Source organism: Sminthopsis crassicaudata, chromosome 2 (assembly GCF_048593235.1).
Source record: "Sminthopsis crassicaudata isolate SCR6 chromosome 2, ASM4859323v1, whole genome shotgun sequence".
NCBI classification, from domain to species: Eukaryota; Metazoa; Chordata; class Mammalia; order Dasyuromorphia; family Dasyuridae; genus Sminthopsis; species Sminthopsis crassicaudata.
Genome location: NC_133618.1, coordinates 524,281,069 through 524,294,159, shown reverse-complemented (window position 1 = coordinate 524,294,159; position 13,091 = coordinate 524,281,069). Strand labels below are relative to the sequence as shown.

The following is a 13,091-nucleotide window of genomic DNA, read 5'->3' as shown; positions in this document are numbered from 1 at the left end:
AAAAAAGACCAAATCTACTCTGGCTTGCCACCTGCATCCACAGAGTGGTTCTGGGAATTTAAAAGCACAGTTGAGGCAGATGGGTAAAGAGTCTTTCCTGTCTACATCTTCCATCTTATTTTTTAAAATAAAAGAGAAGGAGTGCATTTCAGTTATTACTACATTCACTCAGTAATCACTAAGGAGAAGGATATGCATTATCACAGTTTTCCTGAAAACTGTCAACTTGAACAAATTCACTTAAAATATGTTACACACACACAAAAAAAGTTGTATTTAAATTTTTTTTTTTCAATCAATGACTGGGGGGGGGTTAAAAAGAAGAAAAATATGTAAGCTTTAAAAAAAAAATGATGTCCAGAATGAATGGAACTGATAAAATACATTATATTTATTCCTTCTCCCTCCCCCCTTCCCCGGGGGCAATTGGGGTTAAGTGACTTGCCCAGGGTCACACAGCTAGGAAGTGATAAGTGTCTGAGGCCAGATTTGAACTCAAGTCCTCCTGATTTCAGGGCTGGCGCTCTATCACTGCACCACCTAGCTGCCCCTATAATTACTCTTTATATAATTGTATTTATATTTCTGCTACATGTATTTCTATATGTTGTTTCTGTCTCCTCATCAGAATGTAAACTTTTTGAGATACACATTCAGAGAGAGTAAAGTGGAAATTTGTTTTCAAAGATTATACAGCTAGGTATTGAGATCTATTTTGTTTCTTTTCTTAGTTTGCTCAAGGCTTAGTGATAATAAGAAGAGCATATTAGAGGGTTTTTTTTTGTGACTTTGAGATGGATCATATAAACTATTTTTTAAAATGGAATGTAATATATTGTACTTAATTTATATTTTAACATACTTAACATATATTGGCCAACCTGCCATCTGGGGGGGAGGGGAAAAATTGGAACAAAAAGTTTGGCCATTGTCAATGCTGTAAAATTACCCATATATCTGGTAAACAAAAACTATAATTAAGTTTAAAATAAAGTAAAATCTTACCTTTTTTTCAGGTAAAAAAATTAGAATGTAAGATCTTTGCAAATAGAAATTGTTTTATTCTTTGTATAAGTATCCTCAGTTCTCAACATAGTAGAGGCACAGTAGGGACTTAATACAATTCAGTATCATCAGTTATCATATTGATTATATTTTTATATATTTTCTTTCTTGAGAAACCCATCATTATCTTGTTTGATATTCCTCAGCTGTCATTTCTGTCTTTTCTTTTGTAACTTGAAACATTTTTGATTTATTAAAATTTATATTATATGTAAGTATTGAATTTTGGACTCTTCCCTTTCTGAGCCCTGTGAATTCTCTCTTTATATTGTCACTTGATTATTAGAAGTTTTATTGACAATTTCTTGGATTAATTTTTTCAGACTTTATTTCAAAATTTTCTGACAAGTTAGTAGATTTGACATTACTATGTTTTAACCTATCTCCTAGGTCTATCATTTCAGTCTAGATGTGTTTTACTTAGTCTGAAAATCAGTGATATTTTATTTCTGAATATTGATCTTTACAATCTATAATTCCATTTCTTTTTTTGTTCTAGTTAAACTGTTGGGGTTTTTTGCTTTTAATAGATTTTTTCATTTCCTATTGTGTCTTTCTTAAGCATATTAAAACTATTTCCTTAATATCTTTAGCATCTTTTAATGCTACCTTAATTTCTTCCCATAAATTAAAAAAATTTCCATTAGTCCTTTTAAAATTTGGGATTGTAATTTTCTTTACAAAGTTAATTCTTGCTTAATAAGTTTCCCCCCCACCTACTTAATAGTACTTTTTTATTCAATTTACATGAAAAGATAGTTTTCAGCATTCACTTTTATAAGATTGTGAGTTCTGACTCTGTTACAAATACAATCATATTAAACATATTTCCACATTAGTCATTTTATTAAAGAAGAAGCAGAACAAAAGGAGGAAACACTGAGAATGGGGGGTGAGGGGATGAAAATAGTGAATAGTATATTTTCATTCAGACTCCATAGTTCTTTCTCTGGATATGGATAGCAGCTTAATTTGTTTAAATGTGTAATTTATTCATTTAGGCGTGTCCACTGACTTACCTTGGAGTCAGGAAGATAGGGGTTTAAGACCTCTGCCCAGCTTTGTGACCTTGGAAAATTTGCTGAAACTCTCAATAAAAAAATTTTCTTCAAATAATGTTTTAAGTGGAGGTTAAATAAAAAGGTAAGGTTAAAGAGAGAACTAGTATGTCTTAAGCCACCCACTTATCTGAGCTATACAGGGAACAATTATTTCAGTAAAATTAAAGAGTACGTGGGATATCTAGTTTTGCTATGGGTACAAACTGGCCCCTTTTCCCATTCTCTTCTGTTCTTCAGCGCTCTGGCTAAGTATTGTATCATTTATTGCCCCAGATAAAGCACATTTTTTATTATTAAATCTCCATCTCCTCCATTTTCTGGGATTGAAAGGAGATAGTAACAAAATTGAGTTCTACTACAATTGCTATAGAAAGGTGAGTTTGAGGGCCAATCTCTTTTGTTATTTTCTATAGCTTAATAATATTCTAGTACATTTATCTACTACAATGGATAGACATCTCCTTAGACTCCTAGCCATTCTCCCTTAGATTCTAGTTCTTCTCTTTTTTCTTTAATTTTTCCCCTCTCCCCTTCCAAAGTCAGAAATTTGTTTCTTTTTTGACTTTCTCTTAGTCAGTACCTTCCTCTTCTCAATACCTGCCACTCTCAGTATCTATACTTGTTTCAATTTCATACACCAATTCTTCATTATCTAGTTTAGGTTAAGAGTGAGGTACATCTGATGTCTACTCCTTTTTTCCCTCCATGTTGTATATTTTTATACACCTTTATTAAGAGAAACAAAGTCCATGCCCTTCTTACTTTTTGCTTTACCCTTTTAAATTCCTCAGAGTGAAACTATCCTGTTAGTAGTTCTGTTTTTCTAGTTTAATTCCCTAAATATTCTTTGAAGATATTACAGCTTTCAAGGGACACTTATTTCTTCTTCTATTTTAATATTAATATAGCTCCTATTAGTTGTTCAAATTTAGCTTTCTGTGTTTCTCTGAACTTGCTGTTGCACTTGGTTGAAATAAGGAATATAACCAGGTCTTAATCAATTTGTGAACAAAGATTTACTTTAATAAAACTAGGCTTAGCATCTAATGACTTTAAATAGGGGAGGTAATTCATTGATTTAATTAATCTCCCCATCCTTAAAACTATATTTTGTAGTTTGCTAAATTCCTCTTAGCAATCTTTGAAATAGGTGTCTTATTAGGAAAATTAAAGGATGACATTGGACACTTTTTCAATTTGTGTTGTAGTTCCCTTCTAGGAATATCATTTGAATTATGGACAAGGATAGAAAAAACAGTGAATTACAGGGGGATTAGTACTGGTCCTATGATTATGCCTAAAGAAGCAACTCCCCTTCTCCTTGTACAGGTTGGTACCTTCTCTGAAACTTAAAGCCTTAGAGATATAATATGAGATAATAATGGTAAAGCACTTTAGCACAGCACATGGCATATATAATAAGTTCTCTATAAATTTTATCTATCATTTTTATTATTATTTGCTCAGAGAGTTAAAGCAGCTTGCCCAAGGTCACATAGCTGATATTTGTCAGAGGTCTTGAACTCAGATATTCCAACTTCAAGAACCAGACAGTATTTAACAAATGATCAGCATTTAGCAACTTCAGGGTTAAATGATAATTAGTAAAAAAAAAAAAAAAAAAAAAAAAAAAAAAAAAAATCTAAAATATACTCCAGAAATGCCCACGTAAATTGGCAAAAATCAAAGAGCAAAGTCTAGTATACTTTTAGGGTTGGTTGATGACGTAGAGGTACTGATATATTACACTGACCCACCTCAAAATTCTTGTCCTAATTATGTGATTGGGAAACTTGAGGCCCATTTTTTCAACAACATTCTCAACAGCCAAAATTTGGCCGGTTATCTTAAGTGTCTGTTATTTTCATTCTTTTTGATGAAGGGGGAACTAAAAGGAACTTACTAAAATCTTTTTAGGAAACATAAGTAAGATTTCTCTGATATTGTCACAGTTATTGATTATGCCCTTTTAGGTGATTTGATAAGTATTTAGTATTGTGTTTTGCTTTGTTGTTGTTTTGCATTGTTTCATTGAATTATGCAAACACAAGAAAGATACATTTCATGTTCTTTGGGAGAATATACTCAGCAGAAAAATTTAAATTCTTAGGAAGAAATTAGCACTTGTTCAACTCTGACATGATTGCCTCTTGTATACTTTGTGATTACACAATTAGCAAAGTTTATCTACCAAAAAAGCAAATAACGTATTAATGTGAAGGTTCCAGTTGCCTAACCAATTTCAGAAGGAAAATTCCAACAAGAACATTTTTTGGAATTTTCCTTTTTTCACTTACTTGACAATTTTTTTAAAAAAGTTAACTTTTCATTAATAGCTGTTAGTTTGGGTATTGTTTCCAGATTAAAAAAAACAAAATATTAAATGAAAAGTAGAGCTGATAATTTGTTAATATATTTTATTTTATATTATTTTGATTTTTTAATTTATCCTTTCCATCAAGCCTTCTCTTAAAAAAAAAAAAAAAAAAGGTAATGGGAGGAGAAAGCATAATAACAAACATTAGTAGTGATAGTATATTCAGTGTCCCACACAAATAATCCTCTTCTCTTCCCTCTTCTCACTGCTCTCTCCACTCCCATGAGAGGTACGTTTTCTCACCAGCTTGTTAGGGACAAGCTTTACCTAAGAAAATATAGTAATAATTAATTATCTATTTTTGCTGCTATTCCTTTTAGTTTTTGTTGCAGAATCAATTATAGAGCTAAAAAGGATCTCAGATTATCAAATAAAATCCCTACATTTTACAGATGTGGAAACAGACCCAGAGAGTTTCAGTGCTTACACTGTCAGTTATATTGACTTATAGTTATACTTAGTAACAGAGCTATACTAGAACCCAGGTTTCCTGAACCTCTCCCTAATGCTTTTTCTACTATATTAATATACTAGATAATTTCTCAGTCTTATCTTTTCAAATTCTAAGACCAAAACAGTTATGAAGTCTAAGAAATTTTTTTAAAAAATACTTTTACCTTTTATATGCTGTCCAGGCTCTTAACTAGGTTCACAGTATCCCCTGAATGTAAATATATAATTGGTGCAGGCAGTTCCTAAGGATATATAGTCCATTTATAAACTAATCTATCTATATGATGGGCTAACCATCTATAGCCATCTTGGCACACAAGTCTTTTGTTTTTGCTGCTTCTTTTGCATTTTCTACTGTTTCCATGAGTGGAAAGAAGTCCCTTCTGAAGCTGGGTACACTGAAGAAGGAGATAAAGACTTTTTCTTTCTCATTATTGGAACAATAAAGAGATTTAAGGGGGAAGGGAAGGAGGAAGGAATCTTCTTTCATTGCAGGATGAGAGGTTTTCTAGAGGCCTTGGGATATGGGCTATAATTGTACTCCTGATATCTTACTTTGTATGGTCCCATAGAAATTAAATTTTAATACAAATCATTTTATTTTGGCTTTATAATGGGATAGATTTGGCTTTTGTGGGCCATCTTGACCTAATTACCATTTATAGCACTCTTTATGTAGAAAAATTGTCAGGTTTGTTGTAAATAGGTGTTCTCTTTATAAGGTTTACAAGGACATGTACAAAAGGCCTCTCTGGCAAGAGTTAAGTTTTAATAAAAAATAAAGTTCTCAGTTGTATGGACTTTTCTTGGTTTTCTTTTTCTCTCTGAAAAGGATGTGTAAATTTTTAAAGCAACCAACTGAAACTCTTAGCCTTCATTTCAAGTTGTCTGGGATGAAAGCTTGGTATTGCAGAACCTTCTAAAGTTTAAAAACTCTTACCTACTTTAGATTAGTGTTCATTAGTAACCTAAAAGAATCATAAATTGTCTGTGGTTGTCTAATGAATATATTTTACCAGTAGTAAACTGAACAAAGTAGGCTAAAATTTCTCACACAAAACCGAAGTTTTATTTAACTAGTGGCACAAAAAATAGAATGTATATTTTTTATTTTTCTGTCAATCCTATTACACACTTTAATTACATACATACAATATGTATTGTGCATCATATCCCCTTATTCTAATTAAACTGTAAATTCCATGAGGACTGTTTTTCATTTTTGTATTTACTGTGACTTGTATATAATAAGTTCTTAACATAAGTTTGTTGAATTCAGTGTGTTTTATAACATTCATGGTAGAATACCTTGAATGTTTAGTTCAATTCAACAAATATTTATTAGATGCTGAAACAGGTCCAGACAAAGTGTTATGTGATATATGAGGAGTATTTAAAAAAAAAAAAAATACATTAGGCAAGACTTCAAAGAGCTGGTTGTTAGACTTGGAAGGAAATCTGAGATGGGTGAGGTGGGCAGCATATTTTGGGTCTGGGGAAATGGAAATAACAATGAGGGAAGCTTGGGGCAGCTAGGTGGTACAGTGGATAGAGCACCAGCCTTGAATTCAGGAGGACCCGAGTTCAAATCTGGCGAGACACTTAACACTTCCTAGCTGTGTGACCCTGGGCAAGTCACTTAACCCCAGCCTCAAAAAGGGGGGGGGGGGAGACAATGATAGAAGCTTAAATAAGAAGTGATGGTAGGGGAGGTAACAAGTGGATGGTTTCTTAAAGTTTCTTGTCTTTTTCTTTATACCTACTGTTTTTAGAATTTAGAAATTGGGGAATTTTTAGTTTTGTGTTTATTGTTTACGTAATAAATAGAAGTTTCTGTATGTCTCACAGACTCTATGACCTTACTTTGGAAATTAAAAAGAGGCTTTTTTAAAACTAGTACTATTAGGACATTCAGTAAAATTCACCATATTTTATATTAGTAATTAAATATGCATTGTTGATTTTATATATATATAATCTATATAAATATATAAAGAGAAATAAAGAAATTTCTCTTAATTTTCTGAAGATAATCTAGGCTTCTTTCAGTCTTTTCTCAAAATTAGTTTCATGCTCTCCTCTATAATAAATATAATGGAAAAGTTTTGCAGGTAGGAAAAACTAGTACTTCCTTCCCCATTTCCACTTAGGGGAAAAAGGGATGAAGACAAAGAAACTGTAGTCAGGCCCCAGGAATAGAGTATATTTTGTCAGGAAAAATAAAAATGCCAGAAGCAATTACCCAACAGTTTTTATTATTTCCTCTATACTTGTTAAGTCAGCCAGTAAAAATTTATTAAATTCTTACTGTGTTTTAGGCACTGTGCTCAGTCAGACTTAGTTAACTTTTGGAAATTCTCAAAAATAACAATTACCTCTGAAGTATCAATTGCCTCTGAAATTCTCTCAGTCTTGTGGTCCTGAGCAACTGATTGAAGACCCTTGTGGTAATATAGTTAGATGTCTTTTTTTAAGTGTGTACATACTTTTGCACAAATTATTTAATGTTGCTCTCTTAATATAACATCTCTTGAAATTGTTTCCACTTGACCCTTCTCTAAGAGAGACTTTGAGTTCTGTCAGAAGAATCAGGAGACTTAGGGGAAGTAACATTAATGTTCTAACTAAACTCATCACTAGTCATTAATGGGGAAAGGGAATCCCAAAGCATTATCTCCAAGTTTAATTCCCTTCTCACCAGATATTGGTTCAATAATGGATTCAGTTAACAAAGAAACCTGTTTATCCAAGTAGAGAAGATATACATATAAAAATAAAGACCAGGCAGTGTAGAGTGATGGAGCTCTCCCAATAAAGTTTGGTGCAAACTATTTCAGTTCATTGAAGAAAGAGTATCCCAAATCTCATCCAAGTAGAAAATTTCCTTAAGTCTCTAGTATACCAGTGGATAGGGGCCTGGTAGAAACTACCAGTTCCTTTCACATTGGCTTTTTCCCAGAGTTAGCAGGCTGAAAAGAGATTGGCATTGAACAGTCATTCCTCTCAAATCTGGAGACTAGAAGAACCCTGAGGATCTCTCTATTCCCTCTTGTTAGTTCTTTCCCATTCCTTACTCAAGCATGGGTCATTAACCTCCATTAGTGAGAGAGAATACAATAAAAATAATTTTTAGATTACAAAAATAAGGCTCTCTGTAAGAAAAATTGTAAAACAGACATAGTTTGTCCCAATTCTAAGCATTTTCACTGGTTGGCCTCATTACCTGGAATGCTCTTTCTCCCGCATATTCTAATCTCTATCTCCTTGTTTCCTTTCAAGCCCTCAGTTCTACAAAAATCTCTTTCTGGTCCTTAATTCTGTGCCTTCTTTCTGTTAATTATCTCTTAAGTTCTCTTGTATATAACTTGTTTGTAAATAGTTATTTACACATCATGTCTTTTCCAATGCCTTTAGTTTGTCCACTCCATTACTACCTGAGGCCTTCCACTGTAATATCTCACACTCTAGCCTTTTCCTTTCCATAAATAGGAAAAAAAATCCTTCATTGGTCCCTTGGGAAACAAATAAGATGATCTGGTATCCCCATCTCTTTGAGGACTTGTCACATTATGTTGTGAACATGGTCAAATGCTTTAGTCAGTGAAACAAATGTTTCTAAAACTTCCTTGCTTTCTCCATAATGTAGCAATTTTGTCTCTAGCTCCTCTTCCTCTTTGAAAACCAGCCTGCACTTCTAGTAATTTTCAGTTCATAAATTGCTGAAGCCTAGCTTTCAGAATCTTAAGCATATCCTTGTTGGCACATGAAATGAATATAATTTGGTAAGTAATTTGAACATCCTTGGCATTAATCCCTTCATTAAGATTGAGTTATAAACTGATCTTTTCCAATCCAGGAATCACTGCTAAATTTTCCAAATTGACTATAACATTGAGCGTTGCACTTTAAAAGGATCATCATTTAGGGTTTTAAATAGCTCCACTGTGATTTTGTCCCCTTTTTGTAGTAAGGTTCCCTAAAGCCTACTTGCCTTCATTTTCTAGGAAATGTGGCTCTAAATCAGTAACCATACCCATCATGGTTTTCAACGATGTAAAATCATCTTTCTCTAGCTAGGTCTTCTGTATATTCTTTCCACCTCTTTTTAATCTCTTCTACTTATGTATCATTTTTGTCTATCATGCTCATTTGTTCCCTTGATCTCATTTTTAAATAGATTTTTTTGTTTTTTCTCATTCAATTATTTCCCTTCTAGTTTTCTTTTTTTTTTTTTTTTTTTTTTTTGCTCATATAAGAAAATCTTCTATATCTTTGGTTATTCTCTGGAATTCTGCATTCATTTGAATATATTATCCCTTTTCTCTTTTATGTTTTGCTTTCCTCCTTCCCTCAGGTAATTGTAAAAAACTTTTATCAGACAGCTTTCTTGCTCATCTTTTTCTGTATTTTTCAAACATTCAAACATTGCTGCCTCCTATATTTCTTCAGTTATCAGATCTAATCCCTAATTCCTATTCTTTACTTCCACTTCATCCTTATAAGGAATATTATTTAGGTCATACCTATATGGTCTAATGGTTTTTCCGATTTTCTTTAACGTAAGTCTGAATTTTGCAGTAAAAAGTTCATGATCTGAACCTCAGTCAGCACTCGTTTTAATTGATTGTTAAGAACTTCTCTACCTTTGATTGTAAAGTATCTATCTGATTTCAGTATTGACTATCAGGTGACATCCATATGTGGAGTCACCTTTTGAGTTGTTGAAAAAGAGTGCTTGTGACCAATCAGTGAGAGCTGTCTTGACAAAACTCTAGTAGTCTCTTCCTTGCTTTATTTTGTACTTCAAGGTCAGATTTATTTGTTATTCAATTATCTTTTGATCTTCTACTTTAGCATTCTAATCCCCTATGATAATGGGACATCTTTTTATGGTATTATTTCTAGAAGATTTTGTAGATCATCTTAGAATTGAACAATTTTGACCTTTTCATATTGGTGTTTAGAGTGTAGATTTGTATTATTGTGATGTTGGACAGTTTGCCTTGGATTTAAACATCTATCATTCTATCATTTTTTTTTTTTTTTTTTTTAGATTATATCCTAGGGCATTTCTCACCCTTTTATTGACTATTGGAGCTGCTATATTTCTTTTCAGGGATTCTTGCCCAAAGTAGTATATGTAATGATCTCCTGAATTAAATTCACCTATTCCCATCAATTTAAGTTCAATGACAACCCAAGATGTTGATGTTTACTTTCCATCTTCTCTTTGACCATATATCTAGATGGCCTTGATCTTATATTACAGGTTCCTATGCAATATTGATTTTTTTTGGGGGGGTCAAGGTACTTGGGGTTAAATGACTTGACCAGGGTCATATAGCTAGTATGTTAAGTATTAGGTGTCTCCCGACACCTAAGTATACACCTAAGTATCAGGTCCTCCCGACTTCAGGGCTAGTAGTCTATCTACTATGCCACCTAGCTGCTCCTTCAATATTGATCTTTATAACAGCAGATTGTCCTTTTGTCACCAGACACATCGACAACTGAGCTTCCTTTTAGCTTTGACCCAGCTATTTCAGTCTTTGCTACTTGTAGTTGTTAATCATTATGACCTAGTAATATCTTGGACATCTTCCAAACTGAAGGGCTCATTTTCAGATGGCCTGTTTTTTAAAAATCATTTTAATACTGTCCATGGGGTTTTCTTGGCAAAAATCCTGGAATAGTTTGCCATTTCTTTTTCCAGTGGGAATCACCTTTTGTCTGAACTCTCCACTATGATCTGTCTTAGATAACCCTGCACAGTACATAGTTCATAATTTATTGAGCTGTGTAAGCCCTTTTGCCCAACAAGACAGTGATTCAGGAGGAGTAATTAATATTTTTATATATAGTTAATACTCTTTCTTCATTTCTTTACTACTCTTTAAACCCCCACAATCTTTCAGTCCAAGCAGTAGGAACTTGTATTGGAAGGGATATATTGCATTTTAGGTTGAGATTCTGGTTCTAAATTGTCATATGACCTTGGGAACGTCATTTTATTTCTCTAGACCATGGTTTCTTTGTAAGATTAGGGGGTGTAAAGTGGAGAAGAATTGAAGCTATATGGCTTGTGTGTTTGCTTCCAGGTATAAAATTTTATAGTCCTATTCAACCAATCAATAATCAAAACTTCTCAATTCTCTGAATTTCTTCTTGCTCCAATTATCCTGAATATTACCATTACATTAATCCTCTGTAAAATACTACTTTAGTCAGATTACTCCCTTGCTCATCAATCTTATGTAATTTTCCACTGTCCAGCTTCTTGAGCCTAGCTAGCATTGAAAACTCACAATCTAGCCCTCCAGTCTTATCCTCTCAGACTTCTGTGCCTAGCTAGTTGGCCTTTACGGCTTTACTTACTTTCTTCTAAACATATTACATGAATTCTTGCCTCTGAGCCTCTACTTTATCTTTTCCTTTTCCTATCTCTCATTCCTGCCTATTATCCCAAGACCTGGGTGTAATTTATTTTGTTTCAGAATCCCAACCCATGGTATTCTTTAGAGCATGAGTTTGGCACTTGTTTTTGTATTGCTTTATGCAATTTGTAGGAGTGTATATTTAAAGCAATAGAGAGACCTTAGAGAGGTTCTATATTCCAACTCCTTCCTTTAACGTAAAAGGAAACTATGGTTCAGAGGTTAAGTAGGGAGGAACTGAGCCTGGATTTTAAATCCAGGCCCCTGACTACAAATCTAGTATTCTTTTCACTGTCATCTCTTTTGGGTACTTTTTTATGCACCAATATAGCTTCGACTTGATAATTTCTTTGTGGGCAGAGATGATATCTTATTTTATACTTATTTTACTTCTATAGTATATAATACAATAGCCTATATCATTCTAACTTAGTACACTATAACTATAATTATTTTTTTTCCAAACCAAAAATCAAGACAGCATGAATTGGTTAGCTTTGCCTTGCTACCACAATTACATAGGCATTTCTGTTAGCAAACACAGCACAATTCTCCTGGGCTTTACAAATAGAAATTTCATACTGGCTAAACAGTGTCTCCTCTCCCTGAACTACATAAATCTGCATATATATCATATATATGATCATATCATCATTGTGTATATGATATATACACAAATTGTATGAGCATTTTCATGAGTAATTGCTTTTTCTGAAAGTATTCTCTCCTGTTTCTCATCTGAAAGCTCCTTTCAGCCTCCTTTCTTGGTTCTTCATCCAAGTCAAGTCACTAACTAGGTCTTCACCCAGAGCTCTGTCCTAGGCCCTAGAACCTCTTTTCTTCCCTTTTTCCTAATTGTCTCTCTTGATGATCTAGTCCTCTCCTATTGGTTCAGTTATCGGTTCTATGCATATGATTTTTCCATTTTACAAATTTAGCTCTAATGGTCTATTATCATCAGTTCCCCAGAAGTCTTTCCTTGTTTTCCCCCCAATCTGTATATAGTATCTTCCATTTGGAATTTCCTCTCCATTACACTATATGTATCTTGAATGTTCATAATTATTTGTACACTGCCTCCCCATATTAGAATGTGATGAGGATAAAAGATGAGGATAAAATGTCCTTAAATGCAAGGACCATCTTTCCCCTCCACCTCTCTTTTAATATCCCTAACACTCACCACATCTGATATTTGACGTATAGCAAGCACTTAATAAATGTTTGTTGATTTAATCAAAAGTCAAAAGATTTTCTCTTTCAGCTTAAGATTATTTTTATTGCAGCAGTTGACTTGTTACCACTTCGTCTAATTCTTTTGAAAATGTGCCTTCTGTACCTTAAAAATCTTATTTGCCAAAATTTTGGCATTTCTTGCATAATTTTGATGGCTTATGGGGATAAAAGAAAAATTTTTAGTTGGTACTGAGAAAATTTGTGACATATAACATGTTCATAGTAAGTAGATACATAAAATGGTTTTTGGGGGTTTTTTTGGTTTTTTGTTTTTGTTTTGTTTTGATTGAGGCACATAAAGAATAACTTAACTCCTATAGGATAACACATTAAATCAATTATAGAATTGGAACCTAGATAATCATATTTACTTTCTTATGCTGAAAATAAGTAATGCTATAGAAATTGAAATGTTTTACATATTATTAAAAGCATTTTAAAGAGTGATACCCAAAAGATGAATTT

General features: G+C 33.0%; 1 protein-coding gene across 10 annotated transcripts in view; it reads left to right on the top strand.

The window, feature by feature from the left end:
- ATOSA (atos homolog A) overlaps window positions 1-13,091 on the top strand; it is a 113,865-nt gene that overhangs the window by 69,364 nt on the left and 31,410 nt on the right. The window lies entirely within an intron of this gene.